The sequence below is a fragment of the Protopterus annectens genome, chromosome 12.part0 (assembly GCF_019279795.1).
Source record: "Protopterus annectens isolate FY-2018-M chromosome 12.part0, PAN1.0, whole genome shotgun sequence".
In the NCBI taxonomy this organism is placed as follows: Eukaryota; Metazoa; Chordata; order Ceratodontiformes; family Protopteridae; genus Protopterus; species Protopterus annectens.
The window spans coordinates 609,950,545-609,976,539 of NC_056746.1; the positions used below are offsets into that span (position 1 = coordinate 609,950,545).

At 38.7% G+C, this 25,995-nt stretch overlaps 1 protein-coding gene across 3 annotated transcripts in view; it reads left to right on the top strand.

Moving 5' to 3' along the window:
• TMC5 (transmembrane channel like 5) overlaps window positions 1-25,995 on the top strand; it is a 1,577,296-nt gene that overhangs the window by 1,196,957 nt on the left and 354,344 nt on the right. The window lies entirely within an intron of this gene.

A 25,995-nucleotide genomic window follows, 5' to 3' on the forward strand; every position in this document is an offset into this window, starting at 1 on the left:
ATCAGTTGAGGATCCCAGAATACTGATGCATCATGATTTAAGTAAAGCATGCATGGAGTGCACTGAAGTTTTCTTTATTGATTTTGCATGCCTAAAATGTTTGTATATTTTGTATTTACTTCATACTGAACCTCTCTGTGTGGAGTCTGCATGTCCTCCCCGCAGTCGAGTGTCCTCTGAAAGACATGTGTGAATGGGCGTGCCTTCGCTGAAGGTTGGGCGTCGGGCTGGCAACTCTGCACCCTAAAAATCAACTGCCAATCATTAGTGGACTGGAGTTCCGCTGTGGCAACCTCTAACCGGGAAAAGCCGAAAAGACAAACAACATATATATATATATATATATATATATATATATATATATATATATATATATATATATATATAGAGAGAGAGAGAGAGAGAGAGATTGATATAGATATATGTATAAATAAACTTCAAATGGTTCAAAACAAATAACAGGAAGTGCTTTTGTTTTTCAAAACAGAATTAATACTTCATCAGACTAATAGAAACAATTAAAATCACTCATAGATTCATTGTAAGTGCTAGCCTAGCTGCTCTTGCAAGCCATTCTCACTTTTTATGCTCGAAATAACCTAAGCTATTTGGTTATATAAATTGGCCTTACATACACCATGGTCAATAGTTACATATTACCCATAATGGGAATAATTGGGATCATTTCACAGATGATTTGAGGAGACCTAAGCATGGAATAAATTATTTAGGAGTTACCTGTGTCCATTAGTAGTACAGGGGGCAGTTCTAGGGTAATTTTTTTCTATTTCCTATCCATAGATCTAAGTTGTGCTTGAAAATGGACAGGGATGAACATTGTTTTATGTGGATAGGGATTGTGTTGCACATCTCTGTTTATTCATTAAACAAACTATCAACAAAATCAATGCTTCAGCCTTCTCAACTTCAAAATATGTTTAAAATTTAACAAGTCATTAATTCCTGCTAATGAATAAGCATTTAATAAGATCTGCCAACATATTTCCTTAACTTCTAGTACATTATCTAAATCACTACTCCTTAAATCCATGCTAACAGTATCCAAAACAAAAAAACAAAAACTTAACAGATTTAGCACATTTTATCTTTGTTTGGTTAAAGCATTATCATTATCTTCATTTTTAACAGCATACATACGTTGATAGATTCTATTTCTAAACAAATGTCTTGCATATACAGAAATTATCATATGTATCAAATTAAGCATAATGCACCATATTTTGTGAATTACACTCAAAATAGCCTGGAACAGTATAAGATTTGTTCATAAAACTGATAAAAACTGAAGGTCAATCAATGATATATCTGTGATTAGCATTATTATGACACTTATACATTCCTTTCTAATTAATCAAACCTACAGATTTGCCATCACTTTTATACAAAAAATTTTAACATTCATACTCGTTTTATTTATAAACAGTGTCTCCCTATCTACCATTTCCAAAATGTCAGGATAACCTTTAAATATTTCCAGTTCTTGTTAAGAATTTTTTGTATTTCCCAAATCAACTATATAAGGTAGCAGCATAGCTTTGCTATTATTACATTTTAGTTGAGCAGCACCATTTAATGACTCTTTTGTAAAATAATCAGAATTTAGAAAATCTTCATTGACAGAAACAGTGTTTGACTAACTTAGTCAATTCTTCTCAAAAAACACAATCACCCTGTATACATTTATGAACTCTGCACAACTGTTAATATGTTGTATTATTTTTCATATACATAGGATGCTTATTAAAACAATGCAACAATGTATTATTCACATTTTCTTTTTTATATATTTTTAAAATTAGTTTATCATCCTTCTTGTGTATTAAGAAATCTAAAATCTTCACTTTATTAATATGAGCATTAAATGTGAAAGCTAAAAAAGTGGTAATTTGTTCTCAAATTTTAATAAAATTAACGAGTTTATCAAATTCTTCATTCCATATTAAAAATATAGAATCGGAAAAACATAAGGATTTTATGTGTTTAAAAAAATCATAATCAAAAGCATAAAACTCTTCACAAAAAAGCCATTACTAAATTTGCAAAACTAGGTGCCTTTGTGGCACTCCTAGCTACTCTAGCTATTTGTCTAAACATTTCCTTTCCAAAGGCCAAAAAATCAGTCATTAAAACCAAATCTAAAAGTGTTGTTAACAAATGCATCTCACCAACAGAAAAAAGTATTACTAGTTAAAAGCTTAAAACCAAATCATTCTTAACCTAAACTGTGTGTAATGACAGAATATAATGATTTGACATCAACAGTAACTAAGCAATCATTTTGCTCAACTACAGTTTCACTGAGTTATTGATCAAGGCTGAAATAGCCTTGTTTATGTGGGTTATATTCTGCTAAGGATATAAGAGCTGCCCAGCTTACAAAGCTTCAGGGCACATTTAATTCATACAAAGTGTTAAGCAGCTTGAGCTGAGCTGACTATAAGACACACTTTGGCACAAAGCCCTTCAAGGCTTTCCTGATGTCAAAGATTATGCTCCTCTGAGCCTTTTGAGGATCGATAGTTGGCTTGTGCTTTCGATAGTTGGCTTGTGCTTTCAATAGTTGGCTTGTGCTTTCAATAGTTGGCTTGTGCTTTCCTTTACTGGGCAGATAAGTTCCCTTTGGGGAAGAAAAAAACATTTTTCTTATATTTACTGATGTTTTATTTGTTCCTCTTTAGGAAAGCTATTTTAAAGCTAGCAGTCTTGTGTTTTAATGGACCGTCTCAAGACTGTAATGTCTGAACTTTTAAACAGAGCATTCCTTTTTTCTTCCAGTTTAAAAGTAGTGTAAACTAACTGGTAACTTATTTTTCTGTGGAGAGATTGCCTTTCATTTTCCATTGTGGGCAGCCATGATGTTTAAAAGTGCTGTTTTATTTTGTCTTTTTTTAGTCAAAAAAGTAACATTTTAGGACTGGTAGATTTACTGGCATTTCCTACTTCTCTTGCCCGGTAAAGAGGTATAATTTCAGCTTGACCATGCATCAGACTATAAGTGTCATGACTGGTCATCTTTCCAGGCATGAAAGAAAAATTTAAACAAACAGCTTTTGCCAGCACAACAGGCTAGTAATTTGCCTCAGCCAAAGGTGAATCACTGCTGTGAATATTTTTTGTACCTCAGACCACTCATCTTTTACCACAGACCACGCTGGTGAAGCACCTACAGCCACTATGAACCAGGCGTTATACATGTGCTCTAAGGCTGATGGAGTACCCTCGGAGAGCAAGAGAGAGACATTCTTGTAAGTCCTGAGAGAGGGAACAGGGAAGGTTTCCCTGTTGTGCCAGAATGTTGTGCCATCCTGAGAGAAGAAGCAGCTGCCATTAGTAATAAACAGAAAAGCAAGCATGTATCGACTCCTCCTCAAATTTCTATGGAAAACAGTAGATCTGATGTTGTCAGTCTTCACATAATCCTTGACTGTGGGCTCGGTTCCAAGTCTTGAAACTGACTTGGCTGTTATTCCAGCTTGCTCCTTCCAAAATTCTCAAGCTAAACTCTACCTATAATGCTCCTCCCCAAATCACCTCACATCTCGTTTGCTGCTTCATAGTGCCAGATGCGTTCTCTCTGATCTCTTGAGCAAAAGCTATAGTTAAGTAAACTGTACATTAGATTCTTTTACTTTCTTCTTTCTGACTATTATCTAGTATATCTATACTACCCTCTCTTCCATTTGATAGTTTAATTTGTGTGTGTGTGTGTGTGTGTGTGTGTGTGTGTGTGTGTGTGTGTGTGTGTGTGTGTTTGTGTGTATTGTGGCCCTTGTCTTTTTTATAATGGCTGAAAAACCCTCCAAAGGCACTTCTGGGTTCAAGAGCTGTCAAAAATGTGACAGGAAAAAGCCAAATTTGGATGGACACACTGTTTGTTTTTATTGTCTTGTTGTGGTCCATCTACAAGAGGACTGCGCAATCTCTCACAACTTTAACCACAGGACTTTGATCAAAAGTAAAAAATAAGTTAATTTTGAAAGGTTTGCTTAAGTCAAACTTTGACAAGGCTTTATCTGGTCTGAAAACTGAAGCCAGTTCATCTTCTTCTTCCTCTTCACCCAAACCTAAGAAAAGAAGTCAGTCAGTTCTGATACCTTCATTGGAACTGCCTACTAAAATTGCCAAGTTCTCCCTTTGTGCCGACAACTTCTTTGGAACTGGTGGGCCAAAATGTTCAGTCCTCGGTGCCAGTCGTGCCTGTTTCTGCACCATCCTCTTCAGCATCAAAGTCTCCAGTGCTGACGCCAACTAAAGATACTTCTTCATCTCCAACCAAGCTTCTGAAACCAAAGGATCCTTCACTCATATTCATACCACGTACCAGATATTCTCCCACACTGGAGCCTTTTGTGAACCATACTCTCAGTCATTGTTTGAAGACACATCCAACAAAATCTCCATCAGCTTCCACAGTTCGATCCTCCAAGAGTTTGTCCGAATCTGACATTATGAGACTGGTGGATCAGCTCCTTACAGTGAGGGGATTACCCCCTTCCTCAGTTCCTAGCAATGATAGCTCTGGAACCTTACCATCTTCCACACCACTGGTTATTCCTCCTTCGTCTCCACCTGAGTTTTTGCAGGCCTTAGTACCAGCTTTCCTGACTTTGACTGTTTCAGCGCTGGCCAGAGCCTCTTCTCCTGCACTGATAGCTACCCTGAGTTCTTTGGGTCACTCAGACCCTGAGACCACTTGGAGTCAAGGCTTCATTGCTGGTTCAGAAGGGTGGGGTTCAACCTTGATCATTTCAGAGCCATACATGCCCATCGGTCTATCGGCATATGTTAGCTTGACTAGCTTCGGCTTTGGAGGTGGCTTCCTCGGTTCGGGGTGGGACCACTGTGCTGAAGGAGTCTATTTCGGTTCCAAGCTCCCATCCAACTATGGGGGGCCTGTCTTCCAGGCCATGGAGAGGGCCTTGTCCATGGTGGACAAACAGTCTATGCCATCCCTGCTGGTACAAACCTCTTGTCAATCTCCTCAACCGGAGCTTCCTCCAGTCTCTTCCATGGGACAGAGGGCAGAAGAGTCTCAGGATGAAATCACATTTGTTTTGTCATCTTTGGATACCTCTCTGGAACACCCCACTGAAGAGGTACCTTCAAAGAGAAAGTACAAGAGGAAGTACTTGCACTCCCCTGAAGAGTCCTTCACAGAAGATGCTGATTTCAATGAAGGGGAAGTTTCCCCTAAGTCACTCTCTGAAGATGTTTCCTTTGAGGACATCCTAGAACTTCTTAAACAGAGGAGTGGCTGGACTTCCCTCAAGCCTTCCTTGGAGGGATTGTTATACCTAGAGGGGCATTTGTGCCCAGCCCTCTACCTCTTGGATCTCTCCTCACGCTAATGATCTTGTTAAGCTTCTCGTTCAGTGGGCTTGGAAGTTGCCTGACTCTATCGAGTCAATCCCAAGGAGACTTGATTGTATTCTGTCTGACCCTCAGGATCAGCAACACTGGGCCAAAGGAATTCCTGTGGATGCCATGGTAGTAGTGGCAGCCACCAAGAAGGAACTTGCCGATGAAAGTCCTACTATTCATCCTCCTAAGAAAGAGTCTAAGACAATGGACAGATTTGGGAAGCGCATATACTTTTCATCGACCTTCGCTGTCAGGTCCTTGAATTACATGGCACATCTTATGAGTCTTCAAAGAGATCTGATTAAAGAGCTATCAGATACTCTTGCAGGAGTGGTAGCTGAAGGAGTTAGAGATAAAGTGACTTCTCAGCTCACCACCCTAGAATCTATCTCCAACTCATCCATGAGGCTAACTGCTCATGCAGCCAAAGGGACAACAAGACCAGCAGGTTCAGGTGTAGCAATCATGAGACACGCCTAGATGCACTTATGTGATTTCCTGGAGCCATTTAAGTCTTCTTTCATCAATGCTTCATTTGACGGAATTTCCCTATTTGGTCCCAAGGTTAAAGAGACTCTAGCCAGCTGTGAGAAATATGGGAAGACTCTATCTGCCGTGAGCATACACTTTTCCACTATTTGCTATTATTACATTTTAGTTGAGCAGCACCATTTAATGACTCTTTTGTAAAATAATCAGAATTTAGAAAATCTTCATTGACAGAAACAGTGTTTGACTAACTTAGTCAATTCTTCTCAAAAAAACGCAATCACCCTGTATAAATTTATGAACTCTGCACAACTGTTAATATGTTGTATTATTTTTCATATACATAGGATGCTTATTAAAACAATGGAACAATGTATTATTCACATTTTCTTTTTTACATATTTTTAAAATTAGTTTATCATCCTTCTTGTGTATTAAGAAATCTAAAATCTTCACTTTATTAATATGAGCATTAAATGTGAAAGCTAAAAAAGTGGTAATTTGTTCCCAAATTTTAATAAAATTAATGAGTTTATGAAATTCTTCATTCCATATTAAAAATATATAATCGGAAAAACATAAGAATTTTATGTGTTTAAAAAAATCATAATCAAAAGCATAAAACTCTTCACAAAAAAGCCATTACTAAATTTGCAAAACTAGGTGCCTTTGTAACACTCCTAGCTACTCTAGCTATTTGTCTAAACATTTCCTCTTCAAAGGCCAAAAAATTAGTCATTAAAACCAAATCTAAAAGTGTTGTTAACAAATGCATCTCACCAACAGAAAAAAGTATTACTAGTTAAAAGCTTAAAACCAAATCATTCTTAACCTAAACTGTGTGTAATGACAGAATATAATGATTTAACATCAACAGTTTCACTGAGTTATTGATCAAGGCTGAAATAGCCTTGTTTATGTGGGTTATATTCTGCTAAGGATATAAGAGCTGCCCAGCTTACAAAGCTTCAGGGCACATTTCATTCATCCAGACTGTTAAGCAGCTTGAGCTGAGCTGACTATAAGACACACTTTGGCACAAAGCCCTTCAAGGCTTTCCTGATGTCAAAGATTATGCTCCTCTGAGCCTTTTGAGGATCAATAGTTGGCTTGTGCTTTCGATAGTTGGCTTGTGCTTTGCTAAGCACTTAGTTAACTACAATCCTACTCTTTCTAATAAGAATGGGAAAAGTATTGCTCGGTATGGGGAAAAAGTGTATACTTCTGCATCTTTGATTATCATAATTTTAAATTGTTGGGCTCATATGTTAAAGATTGTTTTGACAAATTGTGAAAGTATGAGGATGCATACCTACAGTTTATTGTTGTGAAGAAAAATCTGTTTTAACTTAAATGTATTTCTTTTAACAGGAGAAGTTTAATAGAAGTTATATAATTATTATTATTATTGTTTGCAGTGAGTATGTATATCTCTGTTGATACTGCACTATGGCGATTGGTACTGTTTTAAGGAGGCTTGCTTGGCTGCATTCTCAGAACTTCCCATATGATGTAAAAATCAGATTTTAAATTCTCCCTTGGATAGAGATTCAGTGTTTGTCTTCTCTGCTGCAGAGGTGATCAAATCATGTGAGGAAAGGGACAAGCTGATCCCAGGAATATCTAATAATTTTCAGGCCTTGTTTTCCCAAGTCTCTAATGGATTTTCTTTCTCCTCATCCAATTTTGACAAAAGACAGAATAAACAGTCTTAACAGAATTAAAGTAAAGGAGATATTTAAGAAGAAGAAGTGACAATGGGGTTACAAAAAGAAGTCTCAAACCTCCTGAAACCAAAGGCAGTAAAAAAAGCTTGAATGACTGTTCAGGAGGCCTTGTGACCCCCTCCCACCCTTGCCCCTTTTCCCTTCCAAAAAGTCTGAATCTCCATTTTTCTCTTCCCAACCGATTGGCTCAGCCAAATGGATTCTGAAAATCATTTATCAGGGTTACAGATGGCAGTGAAAGGAAATTTATCCTTTCAAGGTGTGGGTTATTCCTCATCCTGCAGATCACACCTTTTTGTTTCCATCTGGTATCCTAAGGAGTGATAAAACCAATTTCTCCTTCCCAGGTGGAGAAGGGGTTTTATTTAAGGATGTTCCTAGGGCCAGATAAAAAAAACATGCTTTGGACATCAATTTTGGATCTATTTCCCTTAACCTGTTTGTGATAGTGTGCAAATTCAAAATGACATCACTTCACACCCTGTTATGTCATATTTCTCTTTCACATTTCCTTATAACACTAGACTTAAAAGATGCTTATCATCACATCCTTATTCATTCAGACTTCAGATGTTTATTAGGTTTTCTGTGTCTGGGACTACATTATCAGTTCATGGCCTTACCCTTTGGATTATCTACTGCATAAAGAGTGTTCACAAAGTGACTAGCTCCAGTTATAGCTCATTGCAGGCTACAGAGTATCCACATTTTATAATATTTAGACTTTGCAGAGTCTTTTTTCAAAATGTCAGGAATGTCTCTCTTAGGGAGAGATTTCTTGCACAAGCTGGAATTCCAGTAGAACATTCAAAATGATTTTTTAACTCCCTCACAAAGGATTGTGCTCCTGGGATGTCAACTAGGCACCTCAGTTGAAAGAGCTTTTCTTCCACAGGAAGAAATAGATCTTTATTTAGATGAATTTCTAATGTTTTCCACTCAGACTTTAGTCATTGTGAGGGAATACCTCAGGATTTTGTCTCATGGTATCTATGACTTTCATGATACCCTTGGAAAGAATCAACATTATAACGATACAGTGGTACATAAATCTTTGTGGTGCCAACATCAACACCCTTTATCTTTTTAGATCCTAGTACTGGAGTTTGTCATATGAGAAATGTTTAATGGAAACAATGGATATCCTTAAATCCAGGTCTCCCTAGCTCCCTCACTGTACCAAAGCAGTGAGTCACCACAGAGGCTTTGTTCTTTGCTTGGGGAGCAGTTTTAGGAGGCACAAAGGTGCACAGAGTGTGGGACACCAAAGACAGCATCAAGCACATAAAAATCAAGGAGATGCTTGTCCTGATCAAAGCACTCAACATTCTCAATGATCTTTGGCTCTGGGACTTCTTCAAGTGGTTACAAGCAATACCACAGTCATGTGGTACATCAACAAGCAAAGAGGCATCAGGTTGTATCCTCACTGCAGGCTAGCCATGTTAGCTTTAGGTATAGCTTCACAGTGCACTATCACTCTACAGGAGTCCTATATTCTGTCAAAGCAAAACTGTAAGTCAGGCAAGCTGAGTAGGACCAAGGTAGATCCTCACAAATGGAAACTAGATTGGGTGGGTGTGGGTCTTCCAAGATTTGATCCATCTGTGGGTAGTTCCTCAAGCAGACCCCTTTGCCTCCTTTCTGAACAATCAACTGGAAAAATTCTGACCCAGAACTCAGTGCAAGAAAGCCTGAAAAACAAATACCTTATCTTTTCTTTGGACAGGAATTTTCCTATCTGCCTTGACACCCATTCCACTAATATCCATGGTACTTCTGAAGATTCAGCAGAAATCCCATGAGATCATTGTGGTGATTGCCTTCTGGCCCAGGCAACCATGGTTCTCCCTTTTTTGGAAATGGCTAGTGTTAATTACCATAAGCTTCCTCACAGAATGGATCTACTCACACAAGGACAGGGATGTTTGATACACCCAGCATCAATCATATTTAATTGACTGCCTGGTTGACAGAGTCTTAATTCCTTTTAGGTACCTGCTTTCTGAGGATATGCAGCAGGTACTTATGGAGGCAAGAAAGCCTGCTACTAGAAAACCATATACTATTAAATGGAATTTTTTTTTCTAGCTGGTGCCAACAACATAACCAGCACCCATTCAGGGCTAGTTGTTCTCTGGTTTGTAATATTTGTGGGGGTTACTATTCTATGGCCTTTCTTATTCCTCTGTCGTGGTTCATGTAATGGCCATTTCAGTTTGTCTGCCCCAGGATCTTCCCACATTTAAGTCAGTGTCATGTCAAAATGTTCTTGAAAGGGGGTTTTGCATAAGAGGCCTTCAAGTAAGCTGGTAGCCCCTCCTTGGCATCTAAACCTTGTGTTAGAGAAGCTAACACTTCTTCCATCTGACCAGCCAATCTGGCTGACTTGAGGTTCTTAACAGTTTTACTGATTGCTGTGACCTCTGTAAGCATCTGAGGTTGCAAGCTCTTAAAGTGAGTCGCCCTACTTCATTTCCATAGTGACATGATTTCTTACAGAACTAATCCTTCTTTTATGCCTAAAGTGGTAACAGAGTTATCTTTAAACCAAACCATCTTCCCATTGTCTTTTCTGAACCTAAAAATTAGGGAGAAAGTATACCCCATACTTTGGATGTCCACAGAAAACTCAGGTCCTATCTTGACAGAGCTAAATCTTTCAGATCTTCTCATCAATTGTTACTTTCTTGTGAAGGTAAGAAGAAGTGACAGCCTGTGTCATAACAGACTATTTCCAAATGGTTATCTAGGTTATTACATTTTGTTACACTCACCATGACTAATCTATTCCTTCCAGGGCCTTGGCATCATAAATAGTGTTTTTAGAAAGGGCTGGATTCTAGAAGATTTTAGAAGCTGCTACTTAGTCCTCTGTACATGCTTCTACAAAGCACTATAAGCTTGATTCCTTCTCTATGTGCAGATCAAGCTTTGCTAGGGGTCATTCTCCAGGGGCTCCTGGACCATTGTCCTTCCTCTTCCCAAATGTAGTTAGCTACGGTAATCTACCCATATGGCTAAGGCAACTGCATCAGTGATCAATATGACAAACATAGTACAGTTGTGTAAGTTGAACTTATAACAGTAGATGTTTGATGATCACTGCTGCAGTTGCCACTCACTTTCTCCCTCTATCCGCCTTGTTGTTGCTGCATTTTTTATGCCAGTGTGTGGGCATTTAATTTTTGTTGTTCCTAGCTTTGTTCTTTCAAGGTTTAGCCTCCCCCTCTCTACTGGCAGTAAAGCTCTGAAGGGCTTTGCATTCAGCCTTCACTTTCAGTCAACTCATCTTGAGCTACTTGACAGTTTGGGTTTGTGGAAGTTGCCCTGAACCTTTGGAAGCAGGCTGGTTGTTGTATCCTTGGCAGGATATAACTCATATTGCTAAGGCTATTGCAGCTGTGATCATTTGAACATCTACCGTTATGGTAAGTTCAACTTACGCAACTGTGCTTTCTTAGTCTACCTGCCACAACATGAGAACAGTGAACTTTTATGTTTGACATTCTGTGTGTTGGTAAACTGTTTGGTAGCAAACATTATGGAAAGCTCTTCTATAGTTTCGGCCTATTCAGATGTAAAAAAGACCTATTTATTCATACATAGACATATTTCTGGTATGTTCTTCTAGTCTGTCAATGTACAAAAACAGTCATCCCTATAATAAGTGTTCAGGTTGTTCTTATAAATATCTAAACTAGTGCTTGCCTTAACATAATTTGGCAATCTATTCCAAGGATCAGCTATTCTTTTAAAGAACCAATATGTACACCTCTCATTCCTATATTATTTCCTACATGGGCTGCTTGATGATTCTGTACTACTGACTGATAACCCCAAACAACCTCAGAGATAATTGTTGCAAATATCCTATATACCTGAATAAGATGGGAGCATGTCATCTCATCAAAAGTATTTTGGGTAAATGCAAACAAATAGAAGGGAGTTTACTGAAACCACATTTGTCAACATTGGAGATTGCCTTTTTCTCCACTGTTGTGTAATCTTGGAGTTGGTATATATAGTTCTGGAGGGTGTTCCTATACCTGGGTGAACAGCGCCTCTGAAAAAAAAATATTTTAATAACCCTATAGCAGCAGGAATTAAAACTCTTCATAGAGCTGTGACCCAAGCAAATGTTGGTTCATAAGCGAGTATGGAAGAGACTTCAAGCACAGTTGTCTGACCCTTCATTAAAGCTTTGTTAGAACAGAATAAATAATGGTCATTAACATTACATATTAATGAAGAATATATCATATAAGAAATGGGAAGCTTCAGATAATTCTGAAAAAAATACAAATGATGGTAACCCTAAATTATGGACATCTGTTAAGAGTTGCTCATGACCATGTCTTAGATTGGCATGAAGGTTATAACCTTGTTCCTGGTATGAAAAAGGATTTTCCTAAGTATTTTTTCCCATGTGCCTGCTGACCATTAAGGCTCTCTCCCCATGGGACTCGACTCATTGTTCTCTTATCCAGAAATTTTAGCTGGAATCAAGGTGAGTGCTGTCTGGAGAATGCCATTATTATGGCAGCCTTGAGATCGCTCTATGACCAAATGCGCATCCTGGCAATAAAGGCACTTTGTAATGGCCTAACCCCTGGGTAATATGCATCACAGTAGATGTCTACAATGCCTTCTCCATATATTACATGCTTCTGCACACCTGTATTGAAGGCTACTATCAGCTGGTGGCTTGGTGGGCATAACTGCACTCTCAAGCTGCAAATATGTATTACCACCACTCCTCTTACTGTGGTACTGCATTGTCAACTCTACTCCTTCATGCCCAAGACAGTCACAATCATCTTCCCCTGCCAGCTCTCTCAACCGCCAAATATAATAACTGATCTTGAATCATCTGGGCCATGGTAGGATGTTACCTCTGTATGCCTCTGGAGCTGGCGATTGTATTTATAATGATATTACGTATTACAGCAAGTTGTGTACATAATGCCAACTGATCTGTTTGGCTAGACTTTGGTGCTACAGTGGATGTTACAAGTCCTTTTGTTACGTATAAAAGGGGATAGGTAATATGTGACTATGCATTCAATTATCCTGAGTGCAGTAACAGATAATGTCATTGCTCAGGAGCTGTGTAAAAGCAATAGTTGATTGTGCATTCCTAAAGTTATTGTTACAGACCTGAAAAATTATTTGATTGCTGAACTCTGGAATAAACTTCCAGGTCACATGAAGCAGAGCTCCTCACTGACCCTATTTAAGTGTAACCTGGACAAATGGATGGGAGACTGCAAATTCACCCCAGGGATGGCACCCATGTCCCTCATATACAGCAGTTGTTGGTGTTTATTTTAGAATCACTCTGCAAATTATGTCCATCTAACCAATGACAATTGAGGCAACTCAGGACCAACATGGCTAGTCTTGTAAGCGCTTTGGGGCCGCTAGCCTAATAACCTCCTATGAACCTATGAACCTCCACATTTACAGAGATGCTTATTTAGACATCAAAATTCAACATTTATTAAGATTATTAAAATGTATAGTGCTATTAGAATATGATTTAGTTTATATACGGGAAGGTAGACAGAGAAAGGAATTCTTACTTCATGTCTTAAATGTTTATTGAGAAGCTCCTGAATCAGCCATGAGATTAAGCTGACTTCAGATTCTGTGTGATCTGTAGGCTTACTTGATGGACATCAAGAAATAAGGAATGCAGAAACTTTGCTGTCTGACAAAAATATATAAAAAATATCAGCATGGTCAGATTTAGTAAAAATAATACAAAACTATCAGAGACTGAATGTAGGAACATTTTTATTTTGCAAGGACTGCATAGAACCTAATTCTCAGGAGGTGATAAAAGTGTTTTACTTTTGTCTTTTTCTGTCCATCAGTTATTATCTAAGTGGTTGGGAACACTTACTATTAAGGCAAAATGAGACCACTAACTTGTTCATAGGTTCATAGGTTCATAGGTTCATACTAGGCTATCTGCCCTAGGGCATTTATAAGCCTAGCCAGAGTGTGTTTGGCTTTCGCCATCTGTCTAACAGTGACACAAAAGTGATAGCCGAGGTAAACCTACGATCTCCCATCCACTCATCAAGATTCCTCTTGAAGAGAGTCAATGTGGGACTCTGCCTAACCTGGACTGGGATTTTATTCCAGAGTGAAGAGAGCCTCTGGGTTATGACTCTGTCCCTCCAGCATGTCCTATTTATTTCAGTGCTGAGGTTCAAGTCTCTCGAGTGCGAGGCTCAATGGGATTTGGATTTTCTGAGGTGCAGCATGTCCATTAATTCCGGGTTGGACATGGCTTTATACGTCAGGCACAGATCACCTCTGAGCAGGCGGTATGCCATTGAGTAGAGCTGGAGTTTCTTTAACCAGGCAGCATATGGCATCAGTTTGAGCCCTTTGATCCTCTTGGTGAGGTACTTTTGGGGTCTTTCCAGTTGCTGCAGGTGTCTGGTAAGGTACATCCCAAAAGGGGCATTGTACTCAATTATGGGCCTGATGAGGGATGAGTAAAGAGGCACGATGACCTCCCCTGATCTACATGTGAATCCCTTCATGATTAGGTGGGCTATATAAAATGTTTTTCTAACCACTTTGGCCACGTGGTTGTCAAATGAGAGATTGCTATCAACTTGGGTCCCCAGGTCCCTCATGACTTCTTCTGTACTTAATGGATTACCACCTATGTGGTAATTTGTGAGCACTTTGTTTTTGCCAAAGGGGATGACTATACACTTTTTGGCGTTTAGCTTGAGGCCATGGCTCTGGCACCAGTTGTCTGTTTCTATGAGGCCCTTTTGGAGGATGCTTCTGTCGGCTGGAGAGTTGATTATGGCACCCAGTTTGCAGTCATCTGCGAACTTGGTCAGCCACAGTCCTTCCGTGTTGGCTTGTACCGCCGAGAAATATATACCGAACAAGAGAGGTCCCAGGACTGAGCCTTGTGGGGCACCACTTGTAACTGGTTTGGAGTCTGACATGGCTCCAGCAATTCTAACCATGTGGGTTCTGTCCTTGAGCCAGTTTGCAACCCATCTAGTGGCACAGGGGTTTATATTTAAGCTGGTGAGCTTATCTATAAAGCCTGAGTGGGGTATTGTATCGAAGGCTTTTGCGAGGTCCAGGTAGGCCGTGTGGACCACCTTCCCCTCGTCAATGGCCTTGATGACTGTTTCAAAGAAATCGACCAGGTTTAAGAGGCAGGATCTGCCCTTAACAAAGCCAAACTGGGTAGGATCCAGTGTCTGTAGGTCCCCAATATCTTTATTTATGAGGTCCATGATGATCCTTTCCATAGCTTTGCAGACCAAGCTAGTCAGGCTTATGGGGCGATAGTTTCCAGGATCCGTTGAGGCACCACCTTTGTGGAGAGGGACCACTGTTGCTGTACGCCACTCTTTGGGTACATATCCTGTAGTAAGGCTAAGATTGAACAGTAGTTTTATGTTTGGGTTTAGCTCTTCTTGGAGTTCATGTAGGACGAGCCGTACACCATCTGGTCCCATTGATGCTGTGTTTTTTGCTTTGGAGAGGGCAGCTCTTACCTGAGCATCTGAGATGTCAGGGGGGCAGCACTCTGTTGGGATAGATATTTGCCCTTTTGGTGGGGAGAAGTTTGCACTGAACCTGTCAGCTAGGATGTTGGCAATGTCTGTGGGCTCAGTGTATTTTTTGTCATTTTGGACTAATTCTGAGCATATCTGGGAATTCCCACCCAGGTTCCTAACATAACTAAAGAAAGCCTTGTGATTATCTTTAGTGTTCTGTGCAATTTTTCTCTCGAAGCTGGCCTTAGACGATTTTATGAGTACCCGTAGTTTTTTACTAATACTGATCAGAGATGCCTTCCCTTTTTGGGATTTTGCTCTATCATGTAGTAGCTTTCTCCTTCTATTGTATAGTTTGTTTATGGCTGGGGTCCACCAGACAGGACGTCTGCCTTCGGAGGATTGGGTCTTGGTTTTATTTGGGATTGCATGATCCATGCATTCCTGAAGGTGTTCATAGAATGCGTTTATAAAGGATTCTGCGGTCTGGGCCGTGTTTTCCACAGGCCCGGGGGCTTTGAAGGATTTCGCCTCGGTTTTGAGGCGTGTGAAATTTGCTTTAGAGAAGTTTTTCACTGTGGTTTTCTGGGCAGGGGGTGGAGTCGGGATGTGAATATCCAGTGAGATTAGTTTATGGTCTGATCTTACCAGTGAGGGATACACTTCTGGTCTGGAGCATAGTGTCCCCATGTTGGTGATGATCAGGTCCAGTATGTTTTCCCCTCTTGTGGGAGTGGTAACAAGTTGTTCCATAGCATTTGAGTTTATAAATTCTAGGAACCTTTGGGCTAGGGTGTTGGAGCTAGAGTAATGCTCCCAGTCTATGTTTGGGTAGTTGAAGTCACCCAATATAATGGTGTTTGGAGACACCTTCATATTTTCCAGTATTCTCAGGAAGGCTGAGTGGGGTTCCTGTGTTTGGGAGGGTGGTCTGTAGCAGGCTATAAACTGGAAGGCAGTTTTACCCACAGTTAGTTGCACATGGATAGTCTCTGATGCTTCGTGCTGTGCCACCAACCTGGAGGTGTGGGTATCTTTGACGAATATTGATACTCCCCCTCCTTTTGTGGTTCGGACCAAGTTTTGGGGCCGAAAAGCATGGTATGAGATATAACCTGGTAGTGCTGGGGTGCTCCCGGGAGCCTTGAACCAGGTTTCTGTTACTGCACAGATATCAATGTTCTCCATGCTAAGGAGAGTTTCGAGTGCATGCATCTTGAGGTTTAGACTTCTGGCGTTGAGTAGCATTACTCTTAGAAGTGGAATTTATAAAAGAAAATGTAAAGGGCATAATATCAATTTATCAAAAAAGGGCTACTCAAAGACAAAATGCAGGAGTAGCTCTTGGTCAGAGTGTACAGGAAACTTGAATATGAATTTTTGAAGAATTACTCATCTATTTTCAGAAATTCCAAGCAAACTTGAGACAGTATGTCATAAAAATTTACTTACAGAGAGTAAAATTATAGAGCACCTTAGAATTTACATAATGTTTTAGTAAAGGAATTACAAAACACATTGGGGATTATTTAAACTTTAAGAAGCGAGTTTGAACCCCCAGTAGCATTGTTAATGAAAACGGTACTTATAGCTGTGGATAAACTATATTATATTATTTATGCAATGCTTAAGTTTATTCTTTCAAATCTTTTACCAAAGGAGATTTGTAGATTCATTAGAACTTGAGCCTAAGCAGTGTATTTTAGAACACTTTTTATCTTTTATAAGTTCACTGTCATGCTCTTTGGTCTTTGTGGGACACCTACATATCTTAAACTATTTATGGATGCCCAGGTCTATGGCATAGAAGGATGGATCCATAAGTGTGACTCAGATGACCCAGGTTTACTTGATGGCTCAAACAATGGGGGGGCCTGGTGGGAAGGGTACAAGTGAGCAGCTTTCAGCTAGCCCATCCTGAAGAAAGTTTTCGGAGGATTGGTTGCAGTTGGATGCTTCAAGGTGGAGACTGTTAAGTACTCCCTGGTTATAATGCAAGTTATTGCTTATTCCAGTAGAGTTGGCATCAGTAAATTTGTATTTCCTTGTAGATATACATGTACACAACAACTTTCAACCTCATTTTCTGGGTTATGTGTGGAAATGCAGGCATAGGATGTCAATGGATAAAGGAAAATCATAGCCATGTCTTCTTATCTTGTCTATTATACAATCAGTGCCAAGTTATTTAAGCAGGTCACTTCAGGCTCCAACAATATTTTTCTATTAAAGATATGTTTAAAACAGTAATGTGATTGTTGAATTGAGCTTAAATTCATCCAGAATTCGGTACTGCCACCACTGTAATTTCTAAATGTATTTACTTTGACCTAATCACATTTCACTAAATCACAAATGGCTGAGCAAACCTGACTGAAAACACATTTAACTGAAAACTCATTTCATTTAATCACATTTGACTGAAAAACAAAACACATCTTACCTTAAAAACTTGCCACAACCACTTACTTAAATGTGCTACTTCTGCATTCTCGCAGCAGTTAAGAAAAGAGAGAAAACACCATGATGAATTGTTGTTTCTTAACCTGATGATTGTCAGCCAGTCATAATTCAGTCAAATATGATTTCAGCTAAATGAGTTTCATTCAGATTTCTCAGTTAGCTGTCTCTCAGTGAAGTACAATTCAGTCAAAACAACTGCTATTGTAATTTGTATAGCACCGCTAAGATGTGACATCTTTTCTGTCAGTAGGTGGAACTGAACAACATGGACAACAACAAGAAAATGCAATCAATCTCTTCACATAGCGTTAAAACAAATTTGCTTATTTAAAACCATGATTCTTTGTTCAGTAGAGAATGGGAAACTGGCAGTACATGCAATGCTATTGTATGACTTTGTATATTAAGCAGTCTGACAGCAATCCGAAAATGCAATAGGTATTTTCAGTTATGACATCTGAGTGGCTAGAGACTGGGAAACTGAAAATAAGGATTTGATTGGTAAAGAAGTTGTGTGAATATGTCATCAGCTAAGTCAAGAGTTCGAATTTTGTGTGTGTGTTCTTTAAAAAGATTCACACTTATGAAGTTGCAATCATGTATTTTTTCCTGATATGAACTGTATTCATATGGTTCTAACAGTGAAGAGCCAATCAGAAGTTAAAGAAACTTAAATACATTTACAAAACTGGGTGAGAGAAATGCAAACGTCTGCAAAATGCAGTTTTATATTCACAACTTTTGTTTGTGTTTCCCCATTCCAATCTCTCCTTGCATTTCATAGGATATAGGAAGTTACTGGGCTAATGGACCTAGGGCCCTTATAAGCCTAGCCAAGTTCTATCCTTATTTCCACGATCAGCCCCTACTGCCCCAGTCCAAGAGGGACTCTGGTGAAACACCCAAGGTGAATTTATGGTTACCCATCCAATCGTCTAGATTGCGTTTGAAGAAGGCCAATGATGTGCTCTGTTTGACATGAAGTGGGAGTTTGCTCCAAAGGTGTGGTAACCTCTGGGAGACATATGTGACCATCAATCAGGTTTTATTAATGTCACATACCAGGTTAAGGTATTTAGAGCAAGTAAATCGTGTACCATTTGACTTAGGGATATTTAGCATTTCCAATAAAGCAGGGTCAGAGATTGCATTGTATGCAAGGCAAAGATCACCTCTGAGTAGTCTGTATGAAACAGAATAAAGTGGCAGTGATTTCAGACAATCCACATAGGACAGATGCTGAACACCTTGAATTTTCCTTTTGAGGAACCTTTGTACTCTCTCCATTTGCTGCAGGTGCTGAGAAAGGTACAGATCAAAAGCGGCATTGTACTCAATTATTGGTCTGATGAGAGAAGAGTACAGGGAGGGTATAACTTTTTATTTCTGGAGGTAATGCCCTTACTTATGAGATGAGCACATGATAGTCAAAGGTAAGACTGCTGTCAACCTGTTTGCCAGGGGTCTCCCCACTGAGTGCACACTTAAGGTGTTGCTGTTGATGCGCTAGTTAGCAGGAACATCACTGTTACCGAAAGGGATGATAATACATTTTTTTTTGCATTGCATTTAAGGCCATGACTTTAGCACCAATTATTTGTTTGTTTAAGACCCTCTTGTAGGATGCTGACATCATTTGAAGATTCTACGAGAGCTCCCAGTTTGCAGTCATCAGCAAATGTTGTCAGCACAGACATTTAGTTTTTGCTTGTACTTCAGAGAAATAGATTCCAGACAGTAGAGGTCCCAGAACTGATCCCTGTGGCACACCACTGGTTACAGGTCTGCTGTTGGAGGTGGATTCCCCTGTTTTGACTATATGAGATCTATCAGCGAGCTAGTTAGTGACCCATCTAACAATATAAGGGTTGATACCTAGCTGGGTGAGTTTGTCAATGATTCCTGAGTGGGGGATAGTGTCAGATGCCATGGCTAGGTCTACGTAGGCTGTATGCACAGATTTCCCCATGTCTAAGGCCTTGGTAATTATCTCAAAGAAGTCCACCTGGTTTAACAGGCATGCTCTCCCTTTGATAAATCCAAACTGAGTAGGGTCAAGTGTTTGGAGATTACCTATATATTTGTTGATAAGGTTCATGATGATTCGCTCCATGGCCTTGCAGATAAGGCTAGTCAGACTAATAGGTCTACAGCTCCTGGGGTCAGAGGAAGGACCACCTTTATGCAAGGGAATAACGAATAAAGAATATGAACATTTATTTTTAAGAGCTGTTTGCATTATTTTAAATGTTCCTCCGTGAAATTGTAAAATGTTTTACACTGAATAAGTCAATCTCTAAACAATTTAACATTTATAGATGATCCGACCACCAGGCTGATAAAAAAACAGTAGTTTAATAAAATGCAGTAGGTTAGAGCTTTCAGGTTCGGAAAACCGACAACAACATACAAAAGTTATGAACACCTTTTAAAATACATAACAGCCAATCAAAGACTCAGCAAAAAAACCTCCTCTTTTTTAAAAAAGGCTTGATAGGAATGACGCCATTCAGGCCAGGTGCTCTATCAGTACCCAGATTGATTATCCATCTAGTTTCACTGCATTCTGTTATATTTCTGAAATCACCCCCCCCCCGGATGAATAACCTGCAAAACCATAAAAAAATACATGCCCAGGGTACTGCTTTACATGCTGATACAGGGCATTATGTACATTAGCTGTAAGTACAGCTGACATATGTTGTAACACTGTCTTACAAGCTACAATTTGTTTTACTGACATAAAATGAACAACATTGCATACAGTCAGCCAAGTATATATTATTGCTGGTCAAACAGTCAGCATATTGTTTCAATGAATAGCTCTTTCCAGACAGTGAATGGATGAATGTATTGTTATGTCTACTATACTGACAAGCGTTACAGTGTCTACAGGGGAATGTCCCTTGTTGCCCCATGACAGGTGTCCTAACCCCCTGTTGGTCTGTACAGAGCAAATCCTTTAAATTCTTACTACGTTTGAAACAAAATGTGGGCTCCTGAGTTATTAATGCCTTCACTCTATCATCAGTTAACAAGATTTTCCAGTTTTGGTGAATAATGCCACATATGCCCCCACACTGTTACTATAATTCAAAGTAACTCGAAGGGGCTGCCTGCTTATATCAGTCTCCCTGTCATGCACCTGTACATTTCCAGAAAACCAGGGTTTTGCTTTGTTCAACCACTTTTCTTTACTTTTATTAAATTCCTGCTGTATTATGTTCTGATTATATCCCCTTGTTTTTAAATTCACCATCAATTCTGCAGATTTCTCTCTGTATGTCTCATCATTAGTACATAACCTAGATTTTCAAAAAAATTGTCCCTGAGTAATATTGTTAAGTGTATATCTAGGGTGCATACTATCATAGGCTAGGAGAGTATTCCTCCAGCATTCCTTCCTATATAACACAGTCTCAATCTGTTGCTCTGTGTTTTTCATCACTCGGACATCTAAGAAATTTATAGTTGTATCCAAGAGTGAAATACTAAACCTCAAAAAATCAGTGGTGCTTTCCAAGTTGGTCACAAACTCATAAAGCTGTTCCTATGTCCCTGTCCTAAGCAGGAAGACATCATCCACAAAATGGACATAGTAACTCAGGTACCCCCTCCATAGATAGTTTGCCTTGAATATTGCTTGATCCTCCCAATATGCCAACACTATGGTGGTATATGAGTTTGCGCAGGGGGTGCCCATGGCCACTCCCCTGCTCTGACGATAGAAGCAATTATGATACATAAAAATATTGTTGCTCAGCACACAGTCTAACAGTAAACCTACACTGTCAATATCAGTATCATTCAAGATGTGTACTTGTTGCAAAAAGGCTTCAAATGCCATCAAGCCATATTCTTTTGTAATTACTGTGAACAAACTGTTTATATCTAGGGTTATTAACAAATAATCTGTACAGTCAGCATTGGGACCTAAATGACTGTGTAAAGATTGCAAAAAATGAGATGTGTCCTTTAATATTCTAGGTACAGAAACCAAACACTTTCTTAGATGAAACTCTACCCATATAAAAGCATGTTCAGTAGCCACCCCCTTCCAGATACAATTGGATGTAATGGTGGGTTCCTGAGAGCTTTATGTATTTTCGGTAAAGCTTTGAACAGTGGAACAATAGGATGTTCAATCAATATAAACTTAAAAGTGTCTTCATTAATATGGTTACTTAACCTTAAATTGGAAAACTCATGCTTAACTTTACCAATAATCATATTGATATCAACTGGTGTTAGCTGTTGATAAGTACTTGAGTCCCTTAACAACATAAGAACACTATTATGATAAAATTCACTGTTCATGACTACAACCACCCCTCCCTTTTCAGCAGGTTTTATTATGATATTCTTATTCTGTATAAGTGTCCTTAATGCTTGGCATTGCTCCCAGTTCATGTTATGAAAAACATGCTTGTTTTTTGTATTCAAATCTTAAAAATATCATCTTCAGAGGTTTTTATAAAAGTTTCACCCACTTGACTGACAGGGGGTTAAATGTGCTCAGCTGCCTAAGAATACAGTCCCTAGGAACAGATTTTGCACCATAAATACATTTCAATTCAACATTTCTGGCAAACATTCTCAAATCTAACACACAGTCACTAAAACTTGACCCTGTACTTGGATTGAATGTAAGTCCCTTGCTCAAAACATAATTTTCAGCATCAGATAAAATGTAATCAGAAATATTATGTACATTACAGTCTCAGTTGCCATTGGCAGTCACATGGATGTTTCTCACTTCTTTACATTGCGATTCAATGAACGACCTCTGTTCAGGTTCTCTGTCTTCTTCACAGGTACACGTAAAATGTGAAAAGATGAACTCATAGCTTTTGGTCGAGCTCCCAGCACATTAGTACTGTTTAACACCATCTGTGTGGTGTTCGAAGTCTCTTGTGGAATTGTCTGCTGCTGGTTAATCACCTCCACAATAGAGCCTTGCCTAGGTGCTGTGTCGACGTTTGATGATGTCATCACTTCCATCCTGATCCGTATATCAGCTCCATTGCCTCTTACACTTGAATTTAAGGTGGAATGTTCATCAGCCTGCCGATTCGATGTCACAGAAGGCTGATTCTGTGGAGGGAGCCATATGTGAAAATATGCCCCTGCACAAAATCCTTAATATGTTGCAATTTGGAGTCATAAGCTGTTACAGCACAGTACAGATCATTAAGCTTAACCTAGGTAGTGTTTGCTACAAGTAAAGGTATGTATTTTCTGGAACTTAAAAGTCAGCACGAGAATGTAAGTAAAGAGAACAGAGGGTGGAATTAAAACAGTGATTAAACTGGGAATTGTAAAACTACCAAGAATGTAGGTTTAATAGATCATGGGCATGATGAAATACAGAATACTGCATGCTGTTTCACACTGACATCATCTGGAGAACAGGATCATGTCACTGAAGAATTACTTCCTTAATTTTTACTAGCCAGCTGTCTCAGACACTGTCATTGACCACACACATTTAACCACTGTTGCTGTTGTTCAGCTCTTATCCAAATGTAGCAATTCTTTTTTCAGAAGCTTTCAAATGCTATAATGATATTTCAGGACTATAGTTATGATAGATATATCATATGCTATTATATCATCACATTTATAGCTTTACTACCTCACTTGCTCTTAAAGTAAGAGTAGTTAAAAAAGAGAAACTCCAAAATGCTAACCATTCTAATGATATTAAATGTGTTATCACTTCATAGTGTATGTTTGTGATACTATATTTTGATCATGTGTGTATGTTAGCTCGTGCACATGTTTGTGTGTGTGTGTGTGTGTGTGTGTGTGTGTGTACATGAGTCCATCATACTTTACTGAAATCATGCCATTGAAAGTTTTATTACCAGTGGACCAGAAGCCAAAGCTCATTATGCAAAGTCCTAAAATGCTGAAAAGCTGAAATGGCAAAAAAGTGGAAAACTGTTACACATGATGAACCTGGTAAAATGCTTCACCCAAGCTATTATTTTAAAAACTGCCAGCAAAGAATCATAACAATTAAAGCAATTAGGAAGCCCCCTTGTATTACTCAAGAAAGGGGGGCTTTAACTTTCTTCCAAAGATTTATATGTTCCACCTCCAAAACTACACAAAGTCAGTGAAAATGAAAACAGCAGAAGTAGCTGTTACCATTGAGGTCATCCAGCCTCATAGTTAGACTATATCAGTAGGAAGACTTGGGGCTAGGCTTCAACTTGAGAAGTAAAGGAGGCCCCCAGAAATTATGCTGAATAATTGCACATTATGTACTTTGGTTTTCTGGATAGACACTGTTTTCTTCTATTTTCATGTTACGCATAATGTTATAAGACACACTGCACCGTATTATGTATGCATCAGCCTTTTTTGTAAGTTTGCTGAATTTTGCAAGTTTATTCATAATAAACTTTACCTAAATACATTATTTTGTACAAAATGTTGCATAACTGGTATCTCTGCTAGACTTTCCTTTATTATATTTTAAACAGTCAGGGCACCATCATTTGGTGTTTACACTTTGTTGGTTTCAGACTTCTAGGCCTTCAGTAATGTGGGCAAAGTTAACACAGACACAAACATCTTAGTGACATTAAATTACAGAACAAGGACAATTCTTTATTTCAGCATATGATGACAAATCGTAGTCATAACTTCAAGTTTTCAGTTTGGGAAGTTATGACACTGCCTTCATGAAGGGGAGATTTAAATAATCATATTGAATTAGCTGAGAGTCGCTGGATAGATGATTTTTCGGGTCTATATTATATCTTTGAAAACACTGAACAGAGAACAGCTGTTCAGCAACCCTAAAAGAGTGAACTCCACTTACAGCAAAAGGCCAAATCAGCAATTTTTTTCTCCTTGGAAAAAAAATCACTTGCCCCATACAAAATGCAGCTTAACTATTAACATTACAAAGTGGGGGACTTTTCCCCCCACACCCCCCTAACTAAATATGCCAAATCCGAGATTACACCACAGTGGTGAAAAGGGCAACTTCACTATGATGGCCAAGCGATTTCTTTCCCTGGAAAGGCCAAATCCCCTTACCCCTCTCTACTACAATCCCATACAAAAGGCTGCTGGCAAAAACTCCATTTGAATGAAGATTTGCTCATTTGTACATTCACTTTTTTTACACCAGGAAAAAGTGTTTGCTCATATGAGTGTCTACTTTTTCAAATGGTAACTGCATGTGTGTGTGTGTGTGTGTGTGTGTGTGTGTGTGTGTGTGTGTGTGTGTGTGTGTGTGTGTGTGTGTGAGAGAGTGTGTATGTACAGCAGTATAAAATCTGTGTGTTATGATGGAGGAAATGCTGTGCATCTGTGTAATTCTATTAAGATATTTTAGATGTACCAACAGAATATTTCTGTTATATAAGTTTATTACACCTAAAATAGTTATTTAAAATATTTTATGTGAGTGCGTGCAGCAGCAAGGATTTTTCTCACTCCTCCACACAACATAAACCATATTTGGAAAATGAAAGTGCTATAGACTTCTTGCAGTTGTTTAAAAATAAAGATTTACATGAATGTATAGAAGTTTGGATTTCTCATTTTCCTTCAATATGTAATCGTCTCAGAAAAATTGTCAGCTTATATCTCTGACAATGCTGTTGTGTCTATGTGTGTGTGTATGTGTGTGTGTGTGTGTGTGTGTGTGTGTGTGTGTGTGTGTGTGTGTGTGTGCATGTGTCTGAGAGACCCACAGTTTTTATTTTATCCTTATTTATTTTACTCTCTTTGCTTTCATAGTGGAAGAACATCTGCAAGAATTTAACTGGATGTCTTGCTTATGTTTTCTGCAGCTGCAGGTAATGTTATGTCTAGTGTGATAAAGCATAACATTCCTTCACATATGCCAGCTGCAATGCAGAAGTCTACAGGTGCAAAGAAGCTGTCCAACAGCTCTCACTGCTCCAGATTCATCCAAATATCCAACTCACATTAACAATTTCATACATAATGCATTATGTTTGTATAGCAAAATATAAGATGCACAGCAAAAAATATATACACTTTAATGAGAACAATATTTCATCTTGAAATTTTACAGGAAAATGAATACATACATGTTCTTAACTATGTAACTGAATGTGTTGTTTCTGCATGTTGTCTCAATTTATTTATTAAACTGACGTGTCAAAGACCATAGATTTCTAAGCCTGACATGCTAATGTTGTACTAATCAGCTGCTTATTTCACTTGTCTTACTTTCAAAACACTCATAGTAATTAATTACTTGTAAGTTTTTCATCGGAGATGTTTCTGATATCTGGAAAGTACAAAGACATCACGTAACCCCATTCCTTTTACCACAGTTGATAAAAGTGTCACTTTAAGTTAAGATAAAATAATGGAAACTTAAAAATCACTTC